The sequence below is a fragment of the Crocuta crocuta genome, unplaced genomic scaffold (assembly GCF_008692635.1).
Source record: "Crocuta crocuta isolate KB4526 unplaced genomic scaffold, BGI_CrCroc_1.0 scaffold17, whole genome shotgun sequence".
In the NCBI taxonomy this organism is placed as follows: domain Eukaryota; kingdom Metazoa; phylum Chordata; class Mammalia; order Carnivora; family Hyaenidae; genus Crocuta; species Crocuta crocuta.
Window position 1 is genome coordinate 5,063,143 of NW_027532041.1, and position 13,584 is coordinate 5,076,726.

Genomic DNA, 13,584 nt, shown 5'->3' on the forward strand with positions numbered 1-13,584 from the left:
TTTGTATTGTGACCACACTTAGAACTGAAAATAAGATCTGTTATTCTCCACAAAATTAACAGTTGGTATTGTGCAGTATTCTCTCCTTCCTGACCTTAGTCTCACCTCTCAATGCTTCATTCTTAGTGGTATATAAACAATTCAGGAAGAGAAAGGAGGTAGCTTTTTGCTTTCTGTTACAAGAAGATGAAAAACAGTAAGTAGAGAATAAAGAAAATAAAAGTTGGAGTTAACTGAACATATTAACACTTTATTTATTTAAAGGGAAACTCAAATTTCTTGCAAAAGAACTGAAGCCAGATTCAGCTTCATAAAATAATGGTTATCTCTAACAAGGGTATCTTGTGAGTGAGTTTTCTGGTACCCATCGCAGCTGAGACTGTGGCTAAAAACAGCATAGGTTGTTAAAGCATCAGAAATTTAGCACCAGACTTAAAAAATTAGTATCTGTCTCCATCCTGGCTTGTTCCCTAGGGCAAATGTCCCATTAGTAAGTTACACTTGTTACACTAAATATGTAAAATAAGTATAATTTTTAGTGCAGTTTACCACTACTATTTCCATTCATTCATTTCACAAGACATACTAGGCATGTGAGCCTGGTACCATGTTAGGATAGAGGGCTTGAGGAATTCGAAGAAAGAATAAAATGTAGTTCTTGCCTTCAACAATATATAAATTGCTATTTTACATATTTTTCACATATACTTACATTATCAAGTGTATGAAATGCATGCTGGTCCGTTAAACACATCCTGATGACTCAACTAATGGAGACAGCTAATGTGTGATTCTTCAACCTGACCACATCAATATTGGTAACCAAATACAACGCTATAGTGGTTGATCATACTCTCAGCCTTCTAAGAGAATGACCGAAGAGGGAGGGGGTTCTTAAATTCAAAAACAAATGGAGACCAGCCTTAGAAATCTCCTGAGCAGACAAAAACAGTTTAGTCATACAAACAAAGCTTAATTTAGCTTATTTTGCAAGGCGGACTTGACCGGGGTCATTTCTTGTTTATGCCTCTGGAAATTATAAGCAAAACTTGAACCTTTCCCAAGGTTGCTATGAGGTAACTACTGACCAATTCACCATCATTTAAGAAAATGCTAATGTTATAACCAATAATTGTGAAAAGCAAGCAGTCACTACTTCCTCACTGTTTAGGCTGCTTTATAATAACATACTCCTGAGCCTCGTTCCATGTTTTGGGGTGAGTGCTCTGATTTGCATATTGTCTTTTTCGTGTGTGCACAATAAACTTCTACCAGTAACTACTTTGGTGATTTGTTGTGTTTTTTTTTCTGGTTATTTATGAACTTTTGAAACTCCAGATTTCTCAATGAGTGCAAAATCAATATTCTTAGGCATGAATATGGGCTATGTGATTACTCAAGATCCTTCATTTTTTAAAGAGCTATTCTGTCCCCACTTAAAGATAGTTGGTATGTGCCATGACATTCTTTCGTAAAGCACTGTAAATATCCCTCCCACTTAAGAATCATTACCTTAACCTTATCAGGAAGGCGGAAATGTTTTTAAAGCAGTTAGCACAATTCTGGCACATGCAATAAACACTCACTAAGTGTTAGTCCCCCTTTTCATTCAATCAGTCTTACCATGGTTCACTAGCACCCCAAAATGTGTTCTTTATGAGGATATCTGTTTCTCAGCTCTAAAGTAATGGTAGCGGAAGGATTCTCCAAATGTTATTGATCAGTGTTATATATCGATCAGTATTATGGGATAAACAAAATAAAGCAGGTTTCTTTACTGTAGGACTTCTCAGAATCCTCAATATGTTGATGTGCATTGAGATTCCCAGGTGGAAACGCAGTGTGAAATATTTTGGACAAACTGTTTTGACCATGAAACCATGTGTTTTCTCATCATCTCAGGAGACCAATGCTCCAGTTGGAATACCGTTGGGAAATTCTGTACTTATGGCTAAAAGTAGCTGAATCACCTACGAGTCTACCTGCTTCCCAAGTCTGTTTCTTTACTCTTTTGTTTTGTCTCTATCCCTCCAGACCCAACTAGTCCATTTTCTGTCTTTTGCACCCATTCTCTCATTTTTTGTCTGTTAAAATCCATGTGGTACTAATCCTCAAGAACTGAAGTGAAGAAATGCTTAATATCTTAAAATAGAATAAAGCAAGTAATTAAAAAAATCATCATTGACCATAATCTTCTCGCTCATTAGGTTAAGACTACTTAACAAATACAAAGAACCTGGGGAAGGCCTAGAAAGCTAGGGTAAGGAAATGGAACAGGAGTTAGGAAATAGAGAAATGAGTACGGCCATTAGGTGTTCAGTCTGGACAACACTAAGCCCTGAGGTGTAGATGTCTTAACTGTCTGCAAGATAGTATTGATTTTTCTTTCTCTTTAAGCACTGTGCTAAATGCTTTGCATGTATTATGTCATCCAATCTTCACCATATCCCTGAAAGGTACGAACTGTTACTGTCCTCATTTTACAGATGGGGTAATTGAAGTTTGGAAGGATTAACAACTTGTCTGAATTCTCAACACCAGTAAGTGAAAGAACCAGAATTCAAACTGAAGTAGTTTGACTCTAGAATGTGTGTCTTAATCAGTATATTGACCTCAGTACTTCAGAGAGGAGAGGTGTTAGAAAGTGTGGGGTTTTTTTTGTTGTTTTGTTTTGTTTTGTTTACAGGATAAAAGGATGAAATCTATTGGCTTAGAATTACACAGGTGAAAGTTCCATATAACCCGGAAAAGGCCTCGGAAATGACAAAAATTTTCTAAGACCCTGAGATTTTCTGATTTGGAATCAGAAGCTTCATTCTTTATAAATAAACACAATGTGGGGTGCCTGGGCGGCTTAGTCAGTTAAGCGTCCGACTTTCGCTTAGGTCATGATCTCGCAGTTCGTGGGTTCGAGCCCCGCGTCGGGCTCTTTGCTGACTGCCAGCTCAGAGCCTGGAGCCTGTTTCAGAGTCTGTGACTCCCTCTCTGACCCTCCCCTGCTCACGCTGTCTCTCTCTCTCCTAGAAATAAATAAAACATTAAATAAATAAATAAATAAACACAATGCTATTACAATGTAGAACTGAAAATTTACAGCCCAAACTCAAGCTTAATTTTGCTTAGCCAATGGACCAAAATAATAAAACACTTCTCTAAGAAGGGAAATACCTGTTCTCTAACAGTGCTCATAAATCTGCCTTTAGCACAAATGTTGCAAACAACATTAAAGAAAGACGTCTGGAGTAGAGGCAAATCTTGGAAAACCTGCTTTAACTTTGTGCTTCACATCATATTTATAAAAGTAGGTTATGACCTTCCAAGGAAACTGTAAAGGACCATTTAGTGCTTCCTATCTTTTTTTATTCTCCATCCCCAGTCTTCTTAATTGCGTTTTCACATGAACTCTGTGTGTATGAAATGAAGTCGGGTCATTCAATATTTCTATTCAATCTTCTTAGAAAATTGGTTCTGTTTTCTTTGGGCAATCCATAGGCATTTTCTGATGCATTTCTGTAACATTCTGATGATGTATTTCCCCAGCCATTTTTCTTAGGGGATACTTCCACTATTTTATTTTTAACATAAAACATTCCACAGTCATCTGAATCCATCACACTCTTTTTAAAAAACTTTAGTTGTCACTGTTGTCAAAGCTGAAGAATCCAATGGAGAAAATTGTGGTCCGTTTTCTCTAGCCATTGCTGCCTGCCTGCTAAGTGTTAAACCTCTGACTGAGTTTCAGTCACTTTGCAAAAAAAATGTTTCCATACGTGTCCCTACCAGCTAAAAGCCAAAGACTGCCATTTCCTTGGCTTTTCAGTCTTGACAGAGATCCGTGCATGTGTCTGCCCTAGTACAGATGTGTGGCACTGTGTGTTACTGGACTTGGGGTGTCTCCTCAGGTCACTCCATTATTTTCCTTTTTCACTCTCAGTGGTAACCCTTTTAAACTGTACCTTTCAGTGTTCCATCTGCTGAGGAAATTGAGTTTCTGTTGAATCCGTTGATTGAAAGGGTACTTTTAAGAGGATTAGTGCTGATAGACAAGAAGGTGAAAATGATTTCTTCGTTCTTTTTTATACTCCCAGGTTAGCTCTTCAAATGAAGTTATGGACTGGCATAAAAATTATCCAGCCAGTAAATTCAAAAAGTAGAAAGATTAGCTACTCTGTTTGAAAAGAAACAATATAATCACAATATGTTTAGTAAACTTTTATTCACATGAAAACTTCACTGTAGATGAAGGGGTTTAATGACCCAACACCATGTGGTAAATTATTTTCATTATAAACTTGAAACTTCAGAATGTAATTTTTAAGTGGGGGACAAGAAAGAATAGAGGACGTATTTATAAACTACTAAGAAAATACCAGCTGTGGAGATGACTGGCCAAAATCACATCTGGACGAAGCATGTGTGGAGCTCATGTATAGTTCTCATAGCATGGCTATTTCCTAGGGCATCTCATTAGACACAGCCCATTTCTTGTTCATTCTCTAAGTCTACAGTCCCATTTGGTTCAGCACCAAAGAGAATTAACTCATTGACACAAAAGCATAGAATTGTACATGATTGCATTAACAGCTGGTACAAACAAAATAAACCTGGCAATTTTAATCAGAGAATATTTGAAAATCTGTTTTGAACAGGAGTTTCTTTTTGGAGGAAATGTTGATGCTTTTGAAGAGCAGCAGCAGTGAGCCCCTGAAAAGCCGATGATGCCAAGTCCATTGCAAACTGGGCCACAGTTTCCTCTCATGCTCTGTTCCCGGGGCATTTCTACACTGGCCTACACAAAAACAAGAATCATACAAGAGCTAGGTCCCATCCCACTGTTGGATGACTGCAGAGTTCAGGGTCCACAGGCCGTTTGAACTTGGCCTGCACTGTGATGCATTTCAGCAAAGGCATTGTTTGCCAACAGGAAAAACTGCAATTTTGTGTCACCTAAAGATAAAAGAAGGGTGGTGTTTCACCTCCCAGCCATTAGGCAGAAAATCATTGCTATTGAACCAGGCATAGCTCATGGGGAAGAGCAGAGAACTGGGGCTAGAAATACATTTTTTATTCTAAACTTAGTAAGTGGTCTCAAGCAGGGCATTTTGCTTTACCCAGGCTTACTTTCCTGCAGTGCAATGATGGGCCTCTACCACTTCACATACACTTCTGCTTCTCTAGTGAATCATATGTAAATTTAGTGATAAAATGGCTGCGCTTTAAATTCCTACCAGATTTTGGGTATTTTAGCTGTATTTCCCATAATTAACCCTAGTGGGATTGGAACTGACAGTCTATAGTAAAAACGATGTGTATCACCAAAATAATTTTTGAGTAATGGCTGTTTCCTTTTGTCTCTGTCCATTCAAATATTCCAAAAGTCACAGGAAAAAACATGCGTTGGAGGTTTCTTGTTTCACTTATTCTGTTCAACACATCACCATCAAGTAGAGCTTGTTCAATTGCTCGGAGCTTGTGGTTAATACTGAAGCAAATGAATGTGCACCAAAATAAATTTTTAAAATGAAATAAAATCTTAACAAATTACACTTGTGAACAAATCTTAAAAATAATGACTGGAGCAACAATATTTAGTTTTTCTTCCTTAGTTCAATAGTTTTTGGATGAAAATTTAATTCCATGGAAAGTCGGGGAGACATTTTCTGAAGACCTGTGTTTTCTAAGAATCATTATTTTTTCTTTACTGTCTTGTCCTTGTTGTTTTTCTTAGATTTTTTGGTTCCTCTTAATCAAATTTTCTTAAAGTTGAATAAGTAAGGAGCACAGCCAGATTGGTGGGTGGATATTGGTGTTTTTATTTTTTACTAAATTAAGAAAGTCTAGCTGGCCAAATTATTGGCATCTAACACAATTTGCCTACAATCAGACTGGGCCCGTAGCTGACTAGGTGGCTCCAGTTTATATTAATGTTTTCAGAGGACTTATTGTTTAATTTTCTAGAGCATCTGTTGGAAATACCTTTAGGATCTCAACATAAATTCAACTATGGGAAGAATTATTAGGTTTAGATGTTCACCTCCTGTGAAGATTTTCCTAAATGAAATAGATTAAGTTGGGAAGTGGGAGGGGGGTGGAATTCATATATATTACATCCACAGTGAACATCTGCTATAAACTAGAACAATGACTCTTAAATCTGGCTATCAATATCTCCTAGAAAAAAATTTAAAACATATATTCTCACATCTACCCCATATACACTAAATCATTACTGGTAGAGCGGAAAAAATACATATTTTTAAAAATCTAAAGCATTATAGGGGCACTTGGGTGGCTCAATCAGTTTAGCATCCAACTTTGGCTCAGGTCATAATCTTGCAGTTCATGAGTTCGAGTCCCATATCAAGCTCTGTGCTAACAGCTCAGAGCCTGAAGCCTGCTTCAGATTCTGTTTCCCTCTCTGCCCTTCCCCCATTCACACACACTCTCTCTCAAAAATAAATAAACATTTTTAAAAAATCGAAACAATTTCATTTGAAATCAGGAACAAACAAAAAATACTTACAATCTGTCAAGTTTTGGAAGTGGATTAGAATATTCCAAAATAGTTAATGACTAGGTAATCATACCAATAAATGAGAGAGAATGATTATATAAAAAAGTGTTTTAACCTTGCAACTTTGAGTTAATTTGACTCTGTAAAATTATGTTTTGTACTGATGACTCCCAAATCTAAAATTTAACCTCTGTTTTACAAGTTGCTTTATTCATTCAGTGAATACTATGTAAAGCTGCAAAAGATACAATGACAAATAAAATCTCTAACCTTATACTCCTTAAATGATTAATATGCCAATCCATCATGAATTTAAAACAGCCCTGCTAAGACTAAGTCATTAGTCTTAATTCATAAGGAAGAAATCAAAGCATTTCTTTCTGCTTTGTACTTCCTTCACATTATTGTGTTATGCAAAGAAGCCATTTATTCAAAAGGGAAGCAGAAATTTAAAAAAAGAAAAAAGGCTATGAAGGTACAAAATTAATCCAGTTTTTGTTTCCCAAACTTTTCTATAAATTTATATGGTTATCTTTAATTTATGTGGTTATCTTTTTCCTTATAAATTTTTATAACCATATTTATAATATGCATATAGTATATCTTTATTATAGGAATAACCCTTACCTCTAATGTTTAGAAGAAATAAGTTGTCCTCTAACAAAATCTAGTCAAGGTTAGAATTTCTTCAATTCATCCCCCTTCATATAGGTTCTGGTTTTAGCTAATCACTATGTATATGCATAGGATTCTCATTCCATGCTCAATAATCTGTGAATCAGCAGCATATGATACTGGGTTTGACCCTCTACAACTCTCCTACACTGAATATGGTCCAATCAAAAAAGCATTATTTAACAAATCTTAAGAACACCTAACTAACACAAATAGATCAAGTGTAAATGGAAAACAAAAGAGTGTTCAGTGGAAGAAAAAATAAATTCTGATTTGGGAATCTGGGAATACATTTTATTGGATCTGAATTATGGGTGAGGACTTCAACTGGTGAGTATCGTGTGGGATGGGGAAGAAGGCAAGGCACTGATTCAAACAGAGAGCAGCCTAAACAAGAGCATGTAGGTTCCTTATGGTTCTGGATCATAAGGAGATAGATCTATCTAATCTGGAAAATTAATATGTGTTTTTCATAGGAAGTGATGTCTGAGCTAAGACTTAAAAGGGTGGGAGTTACCTAGACAAAGGAGTGGAGGTATGGTGGAGAGTGAACAGTGAGTTCTTGAGCAAACATCCAAACGAAAGCTGGTCAGTATCAGATAAGAGTGGTCAGGACCAAAGCCATAAATTTGTGAATAACACTCTTCAGAGAGAATCTCTGAAAGCAAAGCATCACACACTAAAGAGCAGTGTGGTGGAAGAGAGTTGAAGAGAGTTAAGGACAAAACCACAGGGGTGCTTGTGTGATGGCCGGACAGTGAAAAGCCCACACCATTGAAACAGAAATAGACAGGAGAAGAAAGTACCAAGCCAAACCAGGAGAGTTTTACTAAGATGCACACATGACAATCAAATGCAATGCATTAGTCTCAATTTGGGACAATTTGAAGACATTTGAAAATGAACATTAGAGCAGAAAATATTATTGTGTGAAATTCATTGGGCGTATAATTGGATTATAGCAATAGAAGAAAGCATCCTTATCATTAGGACACCTGTGGAAATGCTGATGGTGAAAATGCATGATGTTCACAACTTATTTTGAAATGGTTTAAGAAAAGTATATGTATGCAATACATACCAAAAGATAAAGGAAATGTAACAATATTTTAAAATTGGTGAAGTCTATATGGGTATTTATTCTGTACTATTCTTTTAAATTTGCTGTGTGGTGTTTCAAAATTAAAAGTTAGGGAAAAAGAGTTAATACAATTAATAATAAAAAGTTAAGGAAGAAGAAAAAAAAAACCTAAACTAAAAAGACTAAAAAACTCAACCTCTGAAAGCAATCGAAAGATCAGTCAATGGGTGTTAGTTTAAATAAAGACATCCATAAATGGAATACTCTATAGCAAAAGCATCAGAACAATGTCTATATTCTAATATAGGAAAATAACCAAGTAATAAAACAAGATGCAGAACAGTGAGCTTAGTAGGCCACTAATGAGGTAACAAAGGGACAAAATAAGAATATATAGTTGTCTTTGTTTAGATAACATAAAGAAATTAGATAAATAATAAAAACTAATAACAATGGTTACTTTTGGCATGATGGAGGGGGATCAGGTAGGTGAAAAGAGAAATATTTTATTACAGGTTTTTCTATGTTCCTTTAATATTTTTTTAACAATGGAAATATACTGGCCAAATAGTAAATTAAATACATTGAAAAACAAAGAAATGCAATTCACCAAATAAACAAAAGAGAAAAACCATATGATAATCTCAATAAACACAAAAAAAGGCATCAATAAAATTCAGTGTCCATCCCATGAAACGATGCTCAGCATCCCTCCTCATCAGGGAAATACAAATCAAAACCACACTGAGATACCACCTCACGCCAGTCAGAGTGGCTAAAATGAGCAAATCAGAGAACTCTAGATGCTGGCGAGGATGTGGAGAAACGGGCACCCTCCTACACTGTTGGTGGGAATGTAAACTGGTACAGCCCCTCTGGAAAACAGTGTGGAGGTTCCTCAGGAAACTAACAATAGAACTCCCCTATGACCCAGCAATAGCACTGCTAGGAATTTACCCAAGGGATACAGAAATGCTGATGCATAGGAGCACATGTACCCCAATGTTCATAGCAGCACTCTCCACAATAGCTAAAACATGGAAAGAGCCTAAGTGTCCATCAATGGATGAATGGATCAAGAAGATGTGGTTTATCTATACCATGGAATACTACATGGCAATGAGAAACAATGAAATCTGGCCATGTGTAGCAACATGGATGGACCTTGAGGGTGTTATGCTGAGCGAAATAAGTCAGGCAGAGAAGGACAAATATCATATGTTTGCACGTATAGGAGGATTAGGAGGAACTTGACGGAGGAACAAGGGGGAGAAGAAGGGCGGAAATGGTGGGGGAAAGGGAGAGAGGCAAACCATGAGAGACTCTTGAATGCTGACAAAAACTGAGGACTGATGGATGTGGGGGGGAGGGGGGGATGGGCATGGAAGAGGGCACTTTGGGGATGAGCACTGACTGTTATGTGGAAACTAATTTGACAATAAACTATTTGTAAAAAAAAAAAAAACAAACAAAAAAAAAGAAAAAATTCAGTGTCCATCCATTATTTAAAAAAAATAAAAAATATAACAAAGGATAGATGCAAAAACCAAACCAAAATTAAAAAACCTAAAAATTTAAGAAACACCATACTAAATGATAAAGCATTTGAGGCCTTCTATTTAAAGTCAGAAATAAAACAAAAATGTCCTCTATCACTGCTGCTAGTCTCCATTTTACTAAAGGTCTTATCCAATGCAAGCAGAAGAGAAAAGAAAGAAAGAAAGAAAGAAAGAAAGAAAGAAAGAAAGAAAGAAAGAAAGAAAGAAAGAAAGAGAGAAAGAAAGAGAGAAAGAAAGAAAGAAACATTATTGACACTGTAGATGCATTATTTTCTTTTTTTTATTTTATTTTTTATTTTTTATTTTTTTACAAATAGTTTATTGTCAAATTAGTTTCCACATAACACTCAGTGCTCATCCCCACAAGCGCATTATTTTCTACATATCAAAACCGAGAGAATCTAGAAAAACAATTTAAATCAGTAAGAGTTCATTAAAGTTGCTGTACAGAAGATCAATATAAGAAAATTAATAACATTACTATATACCAATGATAGTTAATTATTATATTCAATTAGAAGATACAGATCTTCTAATAAAGATCCTATTTATAACAGCAACAAAAATTATGAAGGAGTCATTTGTTCATTTAATCAACAAACATTTATTTGGCAGGCTTGTTCCATGCAAGGCATTCCCCTAAATACCTCATCTAGGCCAGGGAAATCAGTAATGGGATGACAGGGGAGCTCCAATGTTACTGATGGTGGTGAGCCACCACTATTTTATTCTGTTTATAACCAATAAACATGAAAAAATCAGTACATTATCTAGTTTGTTATAAAGTGATGAAGTTACAGAATAAAGACAAGTAGAGCAGGACTTATGTGTTCCATGCAGCATAGGAGTTTTGTGCAGTATTAAACATGATGGTCAAGGTAGGCCTCTTTCAGCAGTGAGGTTTCAGCAAAGACAGGAAGAAAGGGAGATGGTGAGCCTAGTGTGTGTCTGGAAAAGGAGCTTTCAGGCAGATAGCATAGTTAGAGTGAAGGCTCTCATGTGGGAGTTTTTCTGCCTGGCCAGAGGAAGGGCAAGGAGACCTGCACAGTGGAGTGTGGATGGAGAAAGCAGGAGGAGAAGCAGAAGAGGAGTGTAGTGGGGGGCATAGTAGGGCAGAGGAAATTGTAATCACTGAATCTTTTATTCTGAAAAAAAAAAAAAAAAAAAAAAAGTGGGAAGCCCTTGGAGGCTTTGGAGCATAGGAGTGACATGATCTGAATTAACTTAAGGAAACAAAAATAAGAATAAGAATCGATTCCATTTACAATTGTACCAAAACCCATGATACCTAGAAATAAACCTAACAAAAGAGGTAAAAGATATGTACTCTGAAAACTATAGAATATTTATGAAAGAAATTGAAGATGACACAAAGAAATGGGAAAACATTGCATGCTCATGAGTTGGAAGAATAAATATTATTAAAATGCCTATACTATCCAAAGCAATCTACACATTTAATGCAATCCCTATCAAAATACCACCAGCATTTTTCACAAAACCAGAACAAACAATCCTAAAATTCATACACAACCTCAGAAGAGCCTGAATAGGCAAAGCAGTCTTGAAAAACAAAAGCAAAGCTGGAAGCATCACAACTCCAGACTCCAAGTTTTATTACAAAGCTCTAGTTATCAGGACAGTATGGTACTGGCACAAAAACAGGCACATAAATCAATGGAACAGAATAGACAACTCAGAAATGGACCCACAACTGTATTGTTAACTAATCTTTGACAAAGTAGGAAAGAGTATCCAATGGCAAAAAGATAGTCTCTTCAACAAATGGTGCTGGGAAAACTGGACAGCTACATGCAGAAGAATGAAATGGGATCACTTTCTTATACCATACACAAAAATAAATTCAAAATGGATGAAAGACATAAATGTGAGACAGGAAACCATCAAAATCCTACAGGAGAACACAGGCAGTAATCTCTTTGACATCGGCCCTATCAGCTTCTTAGTAGATACATCTTTGAGGCATGGGAAACAAAAATAAAAATAAACTATTGGGACTACATCAAAATAAAAAGCTTCTGCATAGTGAAGGGAACAATAAACAAAACTAAAAGGTAGCTTATGGAAGGGAAGAAGATATTTGCAAATAACATATCTGATAAAGGGTTAATATTCAAAATATATAAAGAACTTCTCAAACCAACACCCCAAAAAGTAAATAATCCAGTTAAAAATGGGCAGAAGACATGAACAGACATTTTTCCAAAGAAGACATCCAGATGGCTAACAGACACATGAAAAGATTCTCAACATCACACATCATCAGGGAAATACAAATCAAAACTACAATAATACCACCACACACCTGTCAGAATGGCTAAAATTAACAACTCACGAAACAACACATGTTGGTGAGGATATAGAGAAAGGGGAATCCTCTTACACTGTTGGTAGGAATACAACTGGTGCAGCCACTATGGACAACAGTATGGAGGTTCCTCAAAAAGTTATAAATGGAATTGCCCTATGATCCAGAATTGCAGTACTAGGTATTTACCCAAGGATACAAAGATACTGATTCAAAGGGATCCATGCACCCCAATGTTCACAGCAGCATTATCAACAATAGCCAACTTATGGAAAGAGCCCACATGTTCATTGACTGATGAATGGATAAAGATTATATATGTATATATATATGTACACACACACACACACAATGAATATCACTCATCCATCAAAAAGAATGAAATCTTGCCATTTGCAATGATGTGAAAGGAGCTAGAGTGTATTATGCTAAGCAAAATAAGTCAGAGCATGACAAATACCATATGCTTTCACTCATATGTGGAATTTAAGAAACAAAACGGATGATCATAGAGGAGAAAAAAGAGAGAGGCAAGCCGTAAAACAGACTTGTAATTATAGAGAACAAACTGAGGGCTGCTGGAGGGGAGGTGGGTGGGTGGGGGATGGGCTAGATGGGTGTCAGGTACTAAGGAGGGCACTTGTTGTAATGAGCACTGGATGTTGTGTGTAAATGATGCATCACTAAATCCTAGTACTGAAACAAATATTATACTATATGTTAACTAGCTATAATTTAAATAAAAACTTGAAACTACAGAAAACAAAACAAAAAAACACAAAAATAGGGGGACTGGGAAGATGGCAAAGCCTAAGCTCACCTCGTCCAACAGATACAACTAAATAACAACCATAATAGCATAAATAACTCACAAAATGACCCGAAGACTGGCAGAACAAACTCCTCAACTAAAGGCAAGGCAGAGGCCACATTGAAGAAGATAGGAAGGGTGAAGATATGGTCTGGGAGTGAAAGGGACAGTGGTCATTTGCAGTGGGGAGGGAGCTGGTGTGAAGAAGGGTGGAAAACAGACTTTCACACTGGGGAACCCATGAATTGGGAGGATGAATCTCCACAATATTTGCCTTTGCAAGTGAGAGGGGTCAAATTTCATGAGTTCTTAAAACCAGTGGGACTTAAAGTCTGGAATTTTAAAAACTGGCAGGCTTGACTCTGGGAGACCCTGGGAGAAGGCATTAGGAAGCAGAATCTCCACCCTTAAAGAGATAGGCAGACAAACAGCCCATGGAGATACAGTGTAGAAGCAGCAGTTTGGAAAATATCATGGGCAGATAGAGGGAGAGTGATCCACTCAGAGAGTAGCCCAGAGAGACAGGGATCACAGGGAGACCCCTCCAACCCCTCCAAGAACAAAGAAGCTGACAGATACCATTTCCCTCCTCAACCCACCCCCCAGCATAAACAA

The 13,584-nt window shown here is 36.7% G+C and overlaps 1 protein-coding gene across 1 annotated transcript in view; it reads right to left on the bottom strand.

Moving 5' to 3' along the window:
* Positions 1-13,584, bottom strand: part of CCDC141 (coiled-coil domain containing 141) — a 193,212-nt gene that overhangs the window by 78,951 nt on the left and 100,677 nt on the right. The window lies entirely within an intron of this gene.